Source organism: Cryptomeria japonica, unplaced genomic scaffold (genome assembly GCF_030272615.1).
Source record: "Cryptomeria japonica unplaced genomic scaffold, Sugi_1.0 HiC_scaffold_74, whole genome shotgun sequence".
Taxonomy (NCBI): domain Eukaryota; kingdom Viridiplantae; phylum Streptophyta; class Pinopsida; order Cupressales; family Cupressaceae; genus Cryptomeria; species Cryptomeria japonica.
In genome coordinates this window covers 382,501-397,500 of record NW_026728896.1, presented here as the reverse complement: position 1 = coordinate 397,500, position 15,000 = coordinate 382,501, and the positions used below count along the sequence as shown (strand labels likewise).

General features: G+C 59.7%; 1 non-coding gene across 1 annotated transcript; it reads left to right on the top strand.

Annotated features, from left to right (window-relative positions):
• The first annotated feature begins 11,925 nt into the window (after window positions 1–11,925).
• On the top strand, window positions 11,926–12,044 carry LOC131864000 (5S ribosomal RNA). The gene has a single exon (XR_009362892.1). It is a non-coding gene; the product is annotated as a 5S ribosomal RNA (ribosomal RNA).
• Window positions 12,045–15,000: the final 2,956 nt, after the last annotated feature.

Sequence of the window (15,000 nt, the reverse complement as noted above, 5' to 3'; positions counted from 1 at the left end):
AGGTCACCTCGAAGCGGTCTAAGAATCGGGCGCACTTGGGGCGACTACCAGTGCAACCCCTTATCCCGCGGTGCGTCCGACACACAGAAATTTCCAAGGCGGCCAAGGAGCCTCCCCGCATAGCAATCGGGGTGTGAGGTTACGGATGCAGCATTGATAGCAATCGAGGTGTGAGGCGAAGGATGCAGAAGTGAGAGCCGAGGGATGTAGCAGAGATAGCAATCGGGGTGTGTGATGCAGAAGAGATAGCAATCGAGGTGTGCGGTGGGAAGGGCCAGCAGCCAGAATGCATGAAGCGACGGATGAAGCAGTGATGACAACCGGGCTGTGAGGAGAGGAGGGATGCAGCCAAGAAAGCAATCAGGGCTCGAGGCAAGGGATGCATCAAGGATAGCAATCATGTTGTGAGGCGAGATTCCAAAGGCTAAACGTGAGAGGCTGCAGGGTCGACTCAGAGAGGTCTATGCATGTGAGAGGCTGAAAGCAAGGTCGACTCGGAGCGGTCTATGCATCGGGCGCGCTTGGGGCGACTACCAGTGCCAACCCCTTATCCCGCGACGCGTCCGACAAAGAGAACGTTCCAAGGCGGCAGAGGAGGTTACCAGCCGAAGGATGCAGTAGCAATAACAGGTATAGTTCCGCGGCGGGCCGAGAAGACTCACCGCATAGGAATCGGGATGCGAGGCGAGGGATGCGGCGGGAAGGCCCCGACGGCTAAACGGAAGAGGCTGCAGGGCCGCCTCGGAATGGTCCAAGCATCGGATGCGATTGGGACGACTACCAGTGCCAACCCCTTATCCCGCGATGCGTCCGATACACAGATAGTTCCAAGGCGGCCGAGGAGCCTCACCGCATATCAATCGGGGTGCGAGGCGAGGGATGGGGCGGGAAGGCCCCAACGGCTAGACGGAAGAGGCTTCAGGGCCACCTCGGAATGGTCCAAGCATCGGACGCGCTTGGGGCGACTGCCAGTGCCAACCCCTTATCCCGCGATGCGTCCGATACACAGATGGTTCCAAGGCGGCCGAGGAGCCTCACCGCATAGCAATCGGGGGTGCGAGGCGAGGGATGGGGCGGGAAGGCCCCAACGGCTAGACGGAAGAGGCTTCAGGGCCGCCTAGGAATGGTCCAAGCATCGGACACGCTTGGGGCGACTACCAGTGACAGCCCCTATCCCGCGATGCGTCCGATACGAAGATGGTTCCAAGGCGGCCGAGGAGCCTCACCGCATAGCAATCGGGGTGCGAGGTGGGGGATGCGGCGAGATGGCCCCAACGGCTAGACGGAAGAGGCCACAGGGCCGCGTCGGAATAGTCCAAGCATCGGACGCGCTTGGGGCGACTACCAGTGACAACCCCTTATCCCGCGATGCGTCCGATACGAAGATAGTTCCAAGGCGGCCGAGGAGCCTCACCGCATAGCAATCGGGGTGCGAGGTGGGGGATGCGGCGAGATGGCCCCAACGGCTAGACGGAAGAGGCTGCAGGGCCGCCTCGGAATAGTCCAAGCATCGGACGCGCTTGGGGCCACTACCAGTGACAACCCCTTATCCCGCGATGCGTCCGATACGAAGATAGTTCCAAGGCGGCCGATAGAGCCTCACCGCATAGCAATCGGGGTGCGAGGTGGGGATGCGGCGAGATGGCCCCAACGGCTAGACGGAAGAGGCCACAGGGCCGCCTCGGAATAGTCCAAGCATCGGACGCGCTTGGGGCGACTACCAGTGACAACCCCTTATCCCGCGATGCGTCCGATACGAAGATAGTTCCCAGGCGGCCGAGGAGCCTCACCGCATAGCAATCGGGGTGCGAGGCGAGGGATGCGGCGAGATGGCCCCAAAGGCTAGACGGAAGAGGCTGCAGGGCTGCCTCGGAATAGTCCAAGCATCGGACGCGCTTGGGGCGACTACCACTGCCAACCCCTTATCCCGCGATGCGTCCGATACACAGATAGTTCCGAGGCGGCCGAGGAGGTGGGGGATGCAGCGAGATGGCCCCAACGGCTAGACGGAAGAGGCTGCAGGGCCGCCTCGGAATAGTCCAAGCATCGGACGCGCTTAGGGCGACTACCAGTGACAACCCCTTATCCCGCGATGCGTCCGATACACAGATAGTTCCGAGGCGGCCAAGGAGCCTCACCGCATAGCAATCGTGGTGCGAGGTGGGGGATGCGGCGAGATGGCCCCAACGGCTAGACGGAAGAGGCTGCAGGGCCGCCTCGGAATGGTCCAAGCATCGGATGCGCTTGGGGCGACTACCACTGCCAACCCCTTATCCCGCGATGCGTCCGATACACAGATAGTTCCAAGGCGGCCGAGGAGCCTCACAGCATAGCAATCAGGGTGCGAGGCGAGGGATGCGGCGAGAAAGCCCCAACGGCTAGAGGGAAGAGGCTTCAGGTCCGCCTCGGAATGGTCCAAGCATCGGACGCGCTTGGGGCGACTACCAGTGACAACCCCTTATCCCGCGACGCGTCCGATACACAGATAGTTCCAAGGCGGCCGAGGAGCCTCACCGCATAGCAATCGGGGTGCGAGGCGAGGGATGCGGCGAGAAGGACCCAACGGCTACACGGAAGAGGCTTCGGGGCCGCCTCGGAATGGTCCAAGCATCGGACGCGCTTGGGGCGACTACCAGTGACAACCCCTTATCCCACGACGCGTCCGATACACAGATAGTTCCAAGGCGGCCGAGGAGCCTCACCGCATAGCAATCGGGGTGCGAGGCGAGGGATGCGGCGAGAACGACCCAACGGCTACACGGAAGAGGCTTCGGGGCCGCCTCGGAATGGTCCAAGCATCGGACGCGCTTGGGGCGACTACCAGTGACAACCCCTTATCCCGCGACGCGTCCGATACACAGATAGTTCCAAGGCGGCCGAGGAGCCTCACCGCATAGCAATCGGGGTGCGAGGCGAGGGATGCGGCGAGAAGGACCCAACGGCTAGACGGAAGAGGCTTCGGGTCCGCCTCGGAATGGTCCAAGCATCGGACGCGCTTGGGGCGACTACCAGTGACAACCCCTTATCCCGCGACGCGTCCGATACACAGATAGTTCCAAGGCGGCCGAGGAGCCTCACCGCATAGCAATCGGGGTGCGAGGCGAGGGATGCGGCGAGAAGGACCCAACGGCTAGACGGAAGAGGCTTCGGGTCCGCCTCGGAATGGTCCAAGCATCGGACGCGCTTGGGGCGACTACCAGTGACAACCCCTTATCCCGCGACGCGTCCGATACACAGATAGTTCCAAGGCGGCCGAGGAGCCTCACCGCATAGCAATCGGGGTGCGAGGCGAGGGATGCGGCGAGAAGGACCCAACGGCTAGACGGAAGAGGCTTCGGGTCCGCCTCGGAATGGTCCAAGCATCGGACGCGCTTGGGGCGACTACCAGTGACAACCCCTTATCCCGCGACGCGTCCGATACACAGATAGTTCCGAGGCGGCCGAGGAGCCTCACCGCATAGCAATCGGGGTGCGAGGCGAAGGATGCGGCGAGAAGGACCCAACGGCTAGACGGAAGAGGCTTCGGGTCCGCCTCGGAATGGTCCAAGCATCGGACGCGCTTGGGGCGACTACCAGTGACAACCCCTTATCCCGCGACGCGTCCGATACACAGATAGTTCCAAGGCGGCCGAGGAGCCTCACCGCATAGCAATCGGGGTGCGAGGCGAGGGATGCGGCGAGAAGGACCCAACGGCTAGACGGAAGAGGCTTCAGGGCCGCCTCGGAATGGTCCAAGCATCGAACGCGCTTGGGGCGACTACCAGTGACAACCCCTTATCCCGCGACGCGTCCGATACACAGATAGTTCCGAGGCGGCCGAGGAGCCTCACCGCATAGCAATCGGGGTGCGAGGCGAGGGATGCGGCGAGAAGGACCCAACGGCTAGACGGAAGAGGCTTCAGGGCCGCCTCGGAATGGTCCAAGCATCGGACGCGCTTGGGGCGACTACCAGTGACAACCCCTTATCCCGCGACGCGTCCGATACACAGATAGTTCCGAGGCGGCCGAGGAGCCTCACCGCATAGCAATCGGGGTGCGAGGCGAGGGATGCGGCGAGAAGGACCCAACGGCTAGACGGAAGAGGCTTCAGGGCCGCCTCGGAATGGTCCAAGCATCGGACGCGCTTGGGGCGACTACCAATGACAACCCCTTATCCCGCGACGCGTCCGATACACAGATAGTTCCGAGGCGGCCGAGGAGCCTCACCGCATAGCAATCGGGGTGCGAGGCGAGGGATGCGGCGAGAAGGACCCAACGGCTAGACGGAAGAGGCTTCAGGGCCGCCTCGGAATGGTCCAAGCATCGGACGCGCTTGGGGCGACTACCAGTGACAACCCCTTATCCCGCGACGCGTCCGATACACAGATAGTTCCGAGGCGGCCGAGGAGCCTCACCGCATAGCAATCGGGGTGCGAGGCGAGGGATGCGGCGAGAAGGACCCAACGGCTAGACGGAAGAGGCTTCAGGGCCGCCTCGGAATGGTCCAAGCATCGGACGCGCTTGGGGCGACTACCGTTGCCAACCCCTTATCCCGCGATGCGTCTGATACACAGATAGTTCCGAGGCGGCCGAGGAGCCTCACCGCATAGCAATCGGGTTGCGAGGCAGATTATTGGGAAGGGAACCCCCTGGGATGCGGCTCAAGCAGTGCCCAAAGGGACTGGAATGCGGAATCACATCGAGAGACCCAAATGCTATACGAGGGCTCAAATCGAATTATCGATTTGGCCACGACATGGACGCATCGGAACGACTACCTTTGCCGAACCACTCGCAATTGCATCCATACCGAAACCAATAGACATTTCCGTTAGAGCCCTCGCATAGCATTCGGGAATCTCGCATGCCCCTCTAAATCGACCAATGCTGGCGCTCAATGAAAATCCGAGCGCTACCACCGTTCGAGCGCCAGCATTGGTCGAGTTAGAGGGGCACGGGGGAGAATGCTCCAGTCAACACCTCCCCTATATAAGTTATTTGTCCGATTCTCGCACAACCGTAGTCTGCCTCGTCGAATCAAACAACGGTCCCAGATTCCGACTTCCGTTCCGTAGAGACCCAAAAGCTAGATGGAGGCTCGCAAGAAAGAGAGTCGGCGCATAGCAATCGGGTTTCTCGAACGTTTAGGGACCGAGCTCACTTGCGGATAGGGCAAAATCCGCCAAGCAACCCAAAAGCTAGACGGGGGCTCGAATCGAATCGCCTAGGCGGCCACAACAACGACGTGTTGGATCGACTACCAGTGCCAAACCATTCAGCAAGACTAGTCTGTGTCGAGGCCGGATAGAGATTCTCAGAGAGCGCCCGCATAGCATTTAGGAGACCTGCCGCGTCCCTCACACTCGACAAATGGTGGTGCACGTTTATAAATCCGAGCGATCCCAACCCTTTCAAGCACCAACATCGGTCGAGATAGAGGGGCACGGAGGGGGCTACGTGAGACAACACAGTCCCCTATATAAGTTATTTGTCCGATTCTCACACATCCGAAGAATGGTCATCAAATCGGACAACAGCCCAAACTTCCGACTTCCGTCCCAGAAAGCCCAAGAGCTATCTAAAACGTTCATGGCCGGAACTCGATCGCGGCTATACCAGTCCGCCAAGCAACCCAAAAGCTAGACTGGAGCTCTAGTCGAATCACCTCTGTGGCCATTGCAAGGACGTGTTGGAGCGACTACCATTGCCGAACCATTCCGCAGGTCGAGTCCATACCAAGGCCGCATAGAGATTCACGATGAGCTCCTGCATAGCAATCAGGAGACTTGCCGTGTCCATCACAATCGATAAATCCTGGTGCAAGATTTTTGCATCCGAGCGCTCCAACCAGTCGAGCACCAGCATCAATCGACATAAACGGGCACGGGGGGAGGATGCTCGAGAACACTACCTCCCCTATATAAGTTATTTGTCCGATTCTCAAGCAGCCGAAGTCTGGTCATCGAATCGGGTCAAAGACCACAACTTCCGACTTTACCCACAATGCAAGTCATCGAATCGAACATCGGCCCCCGAGTCGGACTCCATGCGTATGTCAGGTCATCGGACCCAAATTCCGCCTTCCTGCGCATGGCGGGCCATCAATATCAACTCGGTCATCGGACCCAAACTCCGCCTTTTTGCGTATGGCACGCCTTCAAATCGGTCATCGGACCCAAATTCCGCCTTCCTGTGCATGGCGGGCCATCAACATCAACTCGGTCATCGGACCCAAATTCCGCCTTTCTGCGCATGGCACGCCATCAACTCGGTCATCGGACCCAAATTCCGCCTTCCTGCGCATGGCAGGTCATCGGACACAAATTCAGACCTCGCCAATATGCCTACGTATCGAATCGGTCATCGGACCCAACTTCCGACTTCATCCATACTGTAGGGTCTTTGAGGTTGGCGCGGTGCGCTCAACCCAGGGAGTCGACCCATCGAAGCATACACCTCCCCTATATAAGCTATTTGTCCGATTCCCACACCTGTGTAGTTTGCACCTCTGACCAGGACATCGACCCCAACTTCCGAACTCGACTGCAACGACGGCACCAGCGCCTTGGTGCGCACCTTGCGACGCACAGTCCCAACATTCGCCTTCCTGCACATGGCAGGTCATCGGACCCAAATTCCGACCTCGCGAGTATGCCTACATATCGAATCGGTCATCGGACCCAACTTCCGACTTCATCCATACCGTAGGGTCTTTGAGGTTGGCGCGGTGCGCTCAACCCGGGGAGTCGACCCAACGAAGCATACACCTCCCCTATATAAGCTATTTGTCCGATTCCCACACCTGTGTAGTTTGCACCTCCGATCAAGACATCGACCCCAACTTCCGAACTCGCCTCCAACGACCGAACCAGCGCCTTGGTGCGCACCTTGCAACGCACAGTGCCAACATTCGCCTTCCTGCACGTGGCAGGTCATCGGACCCAAATTCCGACCTCGCGAGTATGCCTACATATCGAATCGGTCATCGGACCCAACTTCCGACTTCATCCATACCGTAGGGTCTTTGAGGTTGGCGCGGTGCGCTCAACCCGGGGAGTCGACCCAACGAAGCATACACCTCCCCTATATAAGCTATTTGTCCGATTCCCACACCTGTGTAGCTTGCACCTCCGATCAGGACATCGACCCCAACTTCCGAACTCGACTAAAAAGACCGCACCAGCGCCTTGGTGTGCACCTTGCAACGCACAGTGTCAACATTCGCCTTCCTGCACATGGCAGGTCATCGGACCCAAATTCCGACCTCATGAGCATACCTACTAATCGAATCGGTCATCGGACCCAACTTCCGACTTCATCCATACCGTAGGGTCTTTGAGGTTGGCGCGGTGCGCTCAACCTGGGGAGTCGACCCATCGAAGCATACACCTCCCCTATATAAGCTATTTGTCCGATTCCGACACCTGTGTAGTTTGCACCTCCGCTCAGGACATCGACCCCAACTTCCGAACTCGCCTGCAACGACCGAACCAGCGCCTTGGTGCGCACCAAAAGTGCGCACTTTTGGAGGGCACTTTTGTGCGCTCCAAAGGTGCGCACTTTTGGAGGGCACTTTTCTGCGCTCCAAAGGTGCGCACTTTTGGAGGGCACTTTTTGGAGGGCACTTTTCTGCGCTCCAAAGGTGCGCACTTTTGGAGGGCACTTTTTGGAGGGCACTTTTCTGCGCTCCAAAGGTGCGCACTTTTGGAGGGCACTTTTTGGAGGGCACTTTTCTGCGCTCCAAAGGTGCGCACTTTTGGAGGGCACTTTTTGGAGGGCACTTTTCTGCGCTCCAAAGGTGCGCACTTTTGGAGGGCACTTTTTGGAGGGCACTTTTCTGCGCTCCAAAGGTGCGCACTTTTGGAGGGCACTTTTTGGAGGGCACTTTTCTGCGCTCCAAAGGTGCGCACTTTTGGAGGGCACTTTTTGGAGGGCACTTTTCTGCGCTCCAAAGGTGCGCACTTTTGGAGGGCACTTTTTGGAGGGCACTTTTCTGCGCTCCAAAGGTGCGCACTTTTGGAGGGCACTTTTTGGAGGGCACTTTTCTGCGCTCCAAAGGTGCGCACTTTTGGAGGGCACTTTTTGGAGGGCACTTTTCTGCGCTCCAAAGGTGCGCACTTTTGGAGGGCACTTTTTGGAGGGCACTTTTCTGCGCTCCAAAGGTGCGCACTTTTGGAGGGCACTTTTGTGCACTCCAAAGGTGCGCACTTTTGGAGGGCACTTTTCCTGTGCTCCAAAGGTGCACACCTAGGTGAGCACCTTCGACCACACCTTGTAGCACACCAAACTCTGACTTTCGACTTCATCCGCAATGCAGGGTCTTTGAGGTTGGCGCAATGCGCACAACCAGGGGAGTCGACCCATCAAACCCAACACCTCCCCTATATAAGCTATTTGTCTGATTCTCATACATGCGTAGCCTGCAGGAGCAATTAGGACATCGACCCCAACTTTCGGCTTCTAAACGAAAACAAGGTCTTTGAGGTTGGTGTAATGCGAACAACTAGGGGAGTCAACCCATCAAACCCAACACCTCCCCTATATAAGCTATTTGTCTGATTCTCATACATGTGTAGTCTACAGGAGCAATTAGGACATCGACCCCAACTTTTGACTTCTTAACGAAAACAAGGTCTTTGAGGTTGACGTAATGCGCACAACCAGGGGAGTCGACCCATCAAACCCAACACCTCCCCTATATAAGCTATTTGTCCGATTCTCATACATGTGTAGCCTGCAGGAGCCATTAGGACATTGACCCCAACTTTTGACTTCTTAACGAAAACAAGGTCTTTGAGGTTGGCGTAATGCGCACAACCAAGGGAGTTGACCCATCAAACCCAACACCTCCCCTATATAAGCTATTTGTCTGATTCTCATACATGTGTAGCCTGCAACAACGATTAGGACATCCACCCCAACTTCTGAATTCGTCTGCGTTGACCGCACCAAAGGTGCACGCCTTGGTGCTCACCAAAATCCGACTTCCGACTTCTTCTGCTATGCGGGGTCTTTGAGGTTGGCGCAGTGCGCACAACCAGGGGAGTCAACCCACCGAATGCAACACCTCCCCTATATAAGCTATTTGTCTGATTCTCATACATGCGTAGACTGCAGCAATGATTAGGACATCCACCCCAACTTTTGACTTCTTAAACAAGACAGGGTCTTTGAAGTTGGTGCAGTGCACACAACCAGGGGAGTCGACCCATCAAACGCAACACCTCCCCTATATAAAGCTATTTGTCCGATTCTCATACGTGTAGTCTGCAGCAGCGATTAGGACATCGACCCCAACTTCCGAATTCGTTTGCATTGACCGCACCAAAGGTGCACGCCTTGGTGTGCACCCTGGAGTGCACTTTGGTGCTCACCTCGGTGCACACTTTGGTGTGCACCTCGGTGTGCACCAAAGGTGCGCACCTTGGAGCGCACCAAAGGTGTACACTTTGGAGCGCACCACATAGGGTCTTTGAGAGGTTGGCGCAGTGCGCACACCAAGGTGGGTGTTGAGGTGCGTGCCGAGGTGGGTGGGTGCTAGGGTGCGCTCCATGGTGGGTGCCAGGGTGGGTGCGTGCTAGGGTGGATTCCAAAGAGGGTCATAGGGTGGGTGCCAAGGTGGGTTGGTGATATAGTGGGTTCAAAGGTGGGTACTAGGGTGGGTTCCAAGGTGGGTCACAAGTTGGGTGCCAGGATGCGTGGGTGTTAGGTTGGGTGCCAAGGTGGGCTCCTGCGTGGGTGGGTGCTAGGGTGGGTTTCAAGGTGGACGCGAGGGCGGGTGCCAAGGTGGGTAACAAGTTGGGTGTTAGGATGGGTGAGTGCTAGAGTGGGTGCCAAGGTGGGTGGGTGCTAAGGTGGATGCCAAGGTGGTTCACAGGGTGGGTGGGTTCTAGGGTGAGTTCCAAGGTGGGTCACAGGTTCAGTGCTAGGGTGGGTGTCAAGGCGGGTGTCGAGGTGCCTGGGTGCTAGGGTGTGGATGCCAATGTGGGTCATAGGGTGGGTACTAGGGTGGGCTGCAATGTGGGTGCCAAGGTGGGTAACATGCTCGGTGGGTTCTAAATTGGGTGCCAGGGTGGGTGTGCACCCACCTTGCCCGAGGTGGGTGCCAAGGTGCCAGTGTGGGTGGGTGCTAAGGTGGATGCCAAGGTGGGTGAGAAGGTGGGTGATAGGTTGAGTGGTAGGATGGGTGGGTGCCAAGATGGGTCACAGGGTGGGTGCAAGGGTGGGTAGGTGCTAGGGTTGGTGTCAGGGTGGGTGGGTGCTAGGTTGGGTTCCAAGGTGGGTGCGAGGGTGAGTGTCAAGGTGGGTCACAGGTTAGGTGCTAGGATGGGTGAGTGCTAGGGTGCAAAGGTGCCAGGGTGGGTGCTAGGATGGGTCGATGCTAGGGTGAGTGGCAAGGTGGGTCCACAAGTGTCAAGGTGGGTGCCGAGGTGGGTGCCAAGTCGGCGACTGCTATGGTGGATGCCAAGGTGGGTCACGGGGTGGGTGCCAAGTTGCTAGGTTGGGTTCCAAGGTGGGTGCCAACGTGGGTGCTAGGGTGCGTGGGTTAAAGGGTGTGTCACAACGTGGGTGCCAGGATGGGTGCGCACCCACACTGGCCAAGACGGGTGCGGGTGCAAGGTTGGGTTCCAAGCCCGGTCACAGGCTGGGTGCTAGGATGGGTGGGTGCCAAGGTGGGCACCAGGGTGGGTGCACCCACCCTGGCCAAGGTGGGTCACGGGGTGGGTCCTAGGGTGGGTAACGGGGTGGGTACTAAGGTGCGTGCCAAGGTGGGTCATAGGGTGGGTGCCAAGGTGGGCACCAGGGTGGGTGTGCACCAACCCTAGCCAGGGTAGGTCACGGGGTGGTTGTCGGGGTGGGCGTCAAGGAGCCAAGGTGGGTGGCAAGTAGCCAAGTTGCGTGCCAAGGTGGGTGTCGGGGTGGGTGCCAAGGATCCAAGGTGGGTGCCAAGGAACCAAGGTGGGTGTCTGGGTGGGTGCCGAGGTGGGAGCCAGGGTGGGTCCCAAGGTGAGTGCAAAGGTGGGTGCCAGGGTCAAGGTGAGTGCCAATGTGGGTTCCAAGGTGCCAGGGTCAGGGTGAGTGCCAATGTGGGTTCAAAGGTGCTAAGTTGGGTGCGAGGTTGGGTGCGAGGGTGGGTGGGTGCCAAGGTGTGCTAGGTGGAAGCCCGGGTGGGTCGGCATCCCATGGGTGTCGAGTTGGGTGCCTGATGGGTGCTTCTTGTCAAGTTTTAGTCGTCGGGACTCATTTCGAGCCTTAGAGGTCGTTTCTTGTCCGGTTGCCCTGTCTTCGACCTGGGAACCCAATTTTGGTCCTCGGGTCCCATTTTTTTTTGTCTCGCATCCCACTTTTGGCCTGTGGCCTTTTCGGGGTCGATTCTCGTTTTGGGCATCAGAGCATGTTTCTTCTCCTAAAACCCAATATTTGTTTATTAAGTCTCGGAACACATTTTTGTTCTCGTGGACCCATCATGGGTCTTGGAACGCATTTGTGGTCCTTGGGTCCCATTTTGCATCCCGAAACTTGTGTTTTGGTGCTTGATCCCTATTTTGGGTGCCCACCTTGCACCAAGTGCGCACCCGGGGCAAACCGAGCGCCTTGGTGCACCGGGGCAAGATCGAGCGTGCACCCGAGGCGCCCCGAACATGCACCAAGGTGCACTCGGCCCACATGTGAGCGCAGGTCGTTGCGCCCGAGGTGGTGTGTGGGCACCGCGTTGCAGACGGGACACTGCACGCACACGACGCCCCCTCCAGGTGCACGCACGTAGGCCGGGCCGGGTGCACACCCGACGCCCTAGCAAGGTGCGCGCACCCGGGCAGGGCTCACACTTGGCGAACGGGGCGCACTTCGCGAGGGAGGGTGTGCACCTCGACGGGGGTGGGTGGCCGGGGTGGATTCGCACGTGGGTCGCGGTTTGCTAAGTACACACTGCGACAAGCTCATAACGGGTGCGATCATACCAGCGTTAGTGCACCGGATCCCATCAGAACTCCGCAGTTAAGCGCGCTTGGGCCGGAGTAGTACTGGGATGGGTGACCTCCCGGGAAGTCCCGGTGTTGCACCCTTTTTTAGTTTTTCGCCGGGCGTCGCAATGCTATTTGAATAAACCTTTTGCCCGTTTGCGTTCTCGTCGGGGCCGGGCCGGGCCGGGGTGCGCTGCCCGCACTACCGCGCGCGCGGGGGCGACACCGAGCGCGCACCCGAGGCGCCCCGAGCACACAGGCCACGGTGCAACCCGGGCGTTGTGCGCGCACCCCGGTGCGCCCGAGGTGCTGCGCGCGCACCCAGGTGAAATCGGTGTGCACCTCGGCCAGTGCGCGCTCGGTCGAGTCGCGCACGTTGGCCAAGGTGCACGGTGATGTTTCTTACTCTAAGGTTCCGCACCAGACGCCCGGGACAGGTGAGCGAAGCTGGGCGGGGCCGGGTGCGCGGCCGGGGCAGGTGCACGCAGCTGGAGAGAGCTTTGGAGCACACTTCGGAGCGCACCAATGATGCGCTCCATTCAAAAGTTTCCTGAAAAGGCAAAAAAAGTTGAGATTATAGAATTTCCCACTTGAGAGATTGTAAAAAAAAAAAATTTAAAATGAAGGAAACGCGGGTGCCAAGGTGTGCGCAGCCCAGCCAAGGTGTGCGCACCAAGGCGCCCACCCTGGCGAAGGTGCACGCAAGGTGCGCACCCGAGGCAAACCGGACAATTAACCCAACTTTCGACTTCGCGCGCACCTTGGAGCGCACTTCGGAGCGCTCCTTGGTGCGCACCAATCTTGGGCACCTCGGAGTGCACCATGGCGCCCACCAAGGTGCGCACCCGGGGCAAACCGAGCTCCGACTTCGTGCGCACCTTGGAGCGCACGAAAGGTGCGCACCATGGCGCCCACCAAGGTGCGCAGCCCAGCCAAGGCGTGCGCATCAAGGTGCGCACCCTGGCGAAGGTGCGCACCCGGGGCAAACCGAGCTCCGACTTCGTGCGCACCTTGGAGCGCACAAAAGGTGCGCAACCCAGCCAAGGTGTGCGCACCCCGGTCAAACCGAGCTCCGAATCGTGCGCACCAGAGGTGCACGCCATCGTGCGCACCTTGGAGCACACTTCGGAGCCCTCCTTGGTGCGCGCCGATGTTGCGCACCTCGGAGCGCACCCGGGGAAAACAATGCAATTAACCCGACTTTCGACTTCGTGGGCACCTCGGAGCGCTCTCGGGTTCGCACCTCGGAGCACACCGAGGTGCCCACCCTGGCGAAGGTGCACGCGAGGTGCGCACCCGGGGCAAACCGGGCTCCGACTTCGTGCACGCCGCACCTTGGAGCACACTTCGGAGCGCTCCTTGGTGCGCACCATGGTGCCCACCAGGGCGCGCAACCCCGCCGAAGGTGCACGCGAGGTGCGCACCCGGGGCAAACCGGGCTCCGACTTCGTGCACGCCATGGTGCCCACCGCGGCGAAGGTGCACGCGAGGTGCGCACCCGGGGCAAACCGGGCTCCGACTTCGTGCACGCCGCACCTTGGAGCACACTTCGGAGCGCTCCTTGGTGCGCACCATGGTGCCCACCAGGGCGCGCAACCCCGCCGAAGGTGCACGCGAGGTGCGCACCCGGGGCAAACCGGGCTCCGACTTCGTGCACGCCGCACCTTGGAGCACACTTCGGAGCGCTCCTTGGTGCGCACCATGGTGCCCACCAGGGCGCGCAACCCCGCCGAAGGTGCACGCGAGGTGCGCACCCGGGGCAAACCGGGCTCCGACTTCGTGCACGCCATGGTGCGCACCGCGGCGAAGGTGCGCACCCGGGGCAAACCGGGCTCCGACTTCGTGCACGCCGCACCTTGGAGCACACTTCGGAGCGCTCCTTGGTGCGCACCAGGGCGCGCAACCCAGCCGAGGTGCCCACCCCGGCGAAGGTGCACGCGAGGTGCGTACCCGGGGCAAACCGGGCTCCGACTTCGTGCACGCCGCACCTTGGAGCACACTTCGGAGCGCTCCTTGGTGCGCACCATGGTGCCCACCAGGCCGCGCAACCCAGCCAAGGTGTGCGCACCAAGGTGCACGCGAGGTGCGCACCCGGGGCAAACCGGGGTCCGACTTCGTGCACGCCGCACCTTGGAGCACACATCGGGGCGCTCCCGGGTTCGCACCGGCGTTGCGCACCGTGGTGGGCACCTCGGAGCACACCAAGGTGGGCAGCGAGGTGCGCACCTTTGATGCGATGCCTTCACTAATTTCCATAAAAGGCAAAAAAAAAACGAGATTTTAAAATTTCCGTTTTGAAAGATAGTGAGAAAAAGGGAATGCTGGTGCCATCTTGAGCCCGCCCTGGTGCGCAGCCCAGCCAAGGTGTGCGCACCAAGGTGCCCACCCTGGCGAAGGTGCGCGCCCGGGCAATTAACCCAACTTCCAACTTCGCGCGCGCCAGGGTGGGAGCGCACCCAACAACCGGGCCTGGGAAGAGCCAATGCGAGAAACCCCACCAAACGCTCTGACAAAAAAAGAGGGGGCGCTCCAGTAACCCCGCTTCGGAGCGCACCCTGGGCAAACCCAGCCAAGGTGCCCACCCCGGCCAAGGTGCAGGCGAGGTGCGCACCCGGGGCAAACCGGGCTCCGACAACGTGCACGCCGCACCTTGGAGCACACTTCGTAGCGCTCCCGGGTGCGCACCTCAGAGCACACCAAGGTGGGCAGCGAGGTGCGCACCTTTGATGCGCTGCCTTCACTAATTTCCAGAAAAGGCAAAAAAAAAAGGAGATTTTAAAATTTCCGTTTTGAAAGATAGTGAAAAAAACGGAACGCGCGTGCCATCTTGAGCCCGCCCTGGTGCGCAGCCCAGGTAAGGTGCCCACCCTGGCAAAGGTGCGCACCCGGGCAATTAACCCTACTTCCGACTTCGTGCGCGCCAGGGTGGCAACCGGGCCTCGGAAGAGCCAATGCGAGAAACCCCACCAAACGCTCCGACAAAAAAAGAGGCGGCGCTCCAATAACCCCGCTTCGGAGCGCAGCCGGGGCAAACCCAGCCAAGGTGCCCACCCCGACG